The sequence below is a fragment of the Hypanus sabinus genome, chromosome 4 (genome assembly GCF_030144855.1).
Source record: "Hypanus sabinus isolate sHypSab1 chromosome 4, sHypSab1.hap1, whole genome shotgun sequence".
NCBI lineage: Eukaryota > Metazoa > Chordata > Chondrichthyes > Myliobatiformes > Dasyatidae > Hypanus > Hypanus sabinus.
Window position 1 is genome coordinate 121,250,987 of NC_082709.1, and position 3,921 is coordinate 121,254,907.

General features: G+C 47.5%; 1 non-coding gene across 1 annotated transcript; it reads right to left on the reverse strand.

Annotated features, from left to right (window-relative positions):
• Positions 1-3,199: 3,199 nt before the first annotated feature.
• LOC132393603 (U6 spliceosomal RNA) lies at positions 3,200-3,303 on the reverse strand. The gene has a single exon (XR_009511996.1). It is a non-coding gene; the product is annotated as a U6 spliceosomal RNA (small nuclear RNA).
• Positions 3,304-3,921: the final 618 nt, after the last annotated feature.

Consider the following 3,921-nt stretch of genomic DNA (forward strand, 5'->3'; position numbering starts at 1 on the left):
ACACCCACCACCACAGACCCTGAACCCACCACCACAGACCCTGAACCCATCACCACAGACCCTGCACCCACCACAGACCCTACACCCACCACCACAGACCCTGAACCCACCACCACAGACCCTGAACCCATCACCACAGACCCTGAACCCATCACCACAGACCCTGCACCCACCACCACAGACCCTGTACCCACCACGACAGACCCCGCACCCATCACCACAGACCCTGTACCCACCACCACAGACCCTGCACCCACCACGACAAACCCTGCACCCATCACCACAGACCCTGAACCCATCACCACAGACCCTGCACCCACCACAGACCCTACACCCACCACCACAGACCCTGAACCCACCACCACAGACCCTGAACCCATCACCACAGACCCTGAACCCATCACCACAGACCCTGTACCCACCACCACAGACCCTGAACCCATCACCACAGACCCTACACCCACCACCACAGACCCTGCACCAACCACCACAGACCCTGCACCCATCACCACAGACCCTGCACCCATCACCACAGACCCTGCACCAACCACCACAGACCCTGCACCCATCACCACAGACCCTGCACCAACCACTACAGACCCTGAACCCACCACCATAGACCCTGAACCCACCCCATTGACCCTGCACCCACCACAGACCCTGCACCCACCACCACAGACCCTGCACCCACCCCATAGACCCTGCACCCACCACAGACCCTGCACCCACCCCACCACAGACCCTGCACCCATCACCACAGACCCTGAACCCATCACCACAGACCTTGCACCCACCACAGACCCTACACCCACCACCACAGACCCTGAACCCACCACGACAGACCCTGCACCCACCCCACAGACCCTGCACCCACCATCACAGACCCTGCACCCACCACCACAGGCAATGCACCCAACATCCCAAACCTTGCACCTGCACCAGCATCGACCCCTGCACCTGCCACCTCATACTCTGGACCGACTATCACAGACCCCGCACAAACCACCACAGAACTTACACCTGCCAGCGTCACATACACCTGCTCCATCAGACATTAAACCTTTAAAATTAGATATTGCTGCTCACAACTCACGTGTTAATGTCCACTCTTACTTCTCATAGCCCATGTTCAGTGCACTGGTCGGTCTGGCATATCATTATACTGGCCCACCTCAGTGCTCAACTCTCAGGAACATGCTCACAAAGGTTTTGTCCATAAGACAATACGACCGTAAGACACAGGAACAGAATGAGGCCATTTTGGCCATCTAATCTGCTCCATATTATCTCTCAACTCCATTCTCCTGCCCTCTCCCCGTAACTTTTGATGCCTTTATTGATCAACCTCCACAGCCATTTGTGGCAATGAATTACCCAGATTTACCAACCACTGGCTACAAAAAACTCCTCCTCATCTCTGTTCTAAAGGGACATCTTTCTATTCTGAGGCTGTGCCCTCTGGTCCTAGATTCCACCACCATAAGAAACATCCTATCCACATCCACTCAATATGGGTCTTTCAATATTCAATAGGTTTCAATGAGATCCCACCCTCCCCATATTTCTGTTCTCCAATGAGTAGCGGCCTAGAGCATTCAAAAGCATTAACACCTTTATTCGTAAATCATTTTTGTGAATCACATCCGGACCCTCTTCAATAGGAGGACATCCTTTCCTGGATAAGGGGCTTAATATTGCTCACAACGTCCAAGTGCAGTCCGATCAATTGCTTATTAAGCCTCAGCATTACATCCTAACTTTTATATTCTATTCCTCTCAAAATGAATGTTAAAATTGCATTTGCCTTCCTTTCCATTGACTTAACCTGCAAGTTAACCTTTAGGGAATCCTTCATGAAGTCTCCCAAGTCCCTTTGCACCACTAACTTCTGAATGTTCTCCCCATTAGGAAAATAGTCTACACCTTTATTCCTTCTACCAAAGTTCATGACCATACACTTCCTGACACTATATTCCAACTGCCACTTTATCACTCATTTTCCTAGATCTATCTACGTCCTTCTGCAGATTCCCTGTCTTCTCATCACTACCTGCCCCCCAACCTATCTTCATATCATCCACTAACATGGCCACATATTTAGTCATCTAGTACAGGGGGCGGGGGTTGGGTCAAGGAGGTGACAGGTTATTCTAGCAACATTGCTCCTGTAGCTGGCCAAGATGTCTATCCATGGGTCCTGGAGGCTAGCTGTGCCCAGGATAACTACTGGCAATTTTTCAGGGATATGTCCCTAGGAAAAGGACATGCAGAGTCTATGGTTACCATGGAAGTGTTCTTGGATCACTGGACACAGCAGGGGGTAAATGTCATTCTAGATTGGATGGAGACATTCTAGTTTAGTTTGTGTTAGTCATTGTTATTACCTAAGTATTTGTTATAGTATTAATTAAAATTGACTTTTTTAGAATTATTTAGTTAGAAAAAATGTATTTTTGTCATTAAGGGTTGTAACCTGCTGAGTATCAATACATGACAGGTGACACATGCCCACACAAACACCCAGTTGCCCTCTATACTTATAAGTGGCTACAAACCATTGCCCAAAGTATTGCCCAAACAATCAGCTCCTGATCTCACAGTCACCACATGGCTCAGTTCATCATGAAAGCTAATTCCCCTGTGGCCCTGAAGTTCTGGCTGACACCCTGGATTTCCTTTGCACATTCTCCAATTTCTACAGGGAAGGAATTGAATCTAAAAGCGGGCCACCTGTGGTACTAAATTCCTCAGTAGCAGGGCCATGGACAATGGTACATCCCTCTGCGAGCCAACTGCTTTCTGTCCTTGATGAGTGCCCGCCAATTTTTCGTCTTCAGAACCACGCCCCATGGTGCTTTTCTCCCTGTAATCAAACTGAATGCGGAAATCACAGGTCTACTTTTTAAAACCACAAGCCTCCTGCTTTGTTACATTTGTGACTCTGGGGAAAGTGCGATCGTGTCTCTCTGTCCTTCAGTATGGTTTCATTAAGCTCTAATTGAGTTCCACTAGGCAGGGGAGAAACTAATGCAATTTAAGTGACTCTTATTTAAATAATAAATCCCACTGGCCCCATAATAATTATTGGACTGCAATGTCAAATTGTAATTGCTTTATAGAAATGTGCTCCAGTGTAAAACAGAGCCTACATTTTGCTCAGAATGAGAAAAGACATTGCAGATTTCACACACTTCTTTTTAATAAATTGGATCGCTTCACAAATTTGTGTATCATTCTTGCACAAGGCAGTGCTAATCTTCTGTATGCTGTTCCAATTTTAGTGTGCGCGTTGCTAAAGAAAGCTGACACAATAAGCTCACGTTTCCTCTTTCGAAGTCATGTGAGAGTGCTTCAGCAGAGCAGAAGGATGCTAAACTGAATGGGCTGCAGGCAATAGATTATTATATCAATAAGTGGCGTCTCTGGAAGGACATCCATCACATTAACAATAGACATTATACAGTATCAAACAGATCAGCAAAGAACTGGATGCTCAGTGTACAATTGGATTAATAACTTCTATAGGGGAATTTCCCAAGAATTCAGTCACACGGGGTGAAACCAGGCCATAAGACCATAAGACATAGGAGCAGAATTAGGCCATTTGGCCCATCAAGTCTGCTCTGCCATTCAATCATGGCTGATCCTCTTTTCCTTTTCTCAGCCCCACTCCCTGGCCTTCTCCCCATAACCTTTGTTGCTGTATCCAATCAAGAACCTATCAAGCTCTGCCTTAAATACACCCAATGACCTGGCCTCCACAGCTGCCTGTGGTAATAAATTCCACCAATTCACCACCCTCTGTTAAAGAAATTTCTCGGCATTTCTGTTTTAAATGGACACCCCTCTATCCTGAGGCTGTGCCCTCTTGTCCTAGACTCCCCCACCATGGGAAACATCCTTTCCACATCTACCCCATCT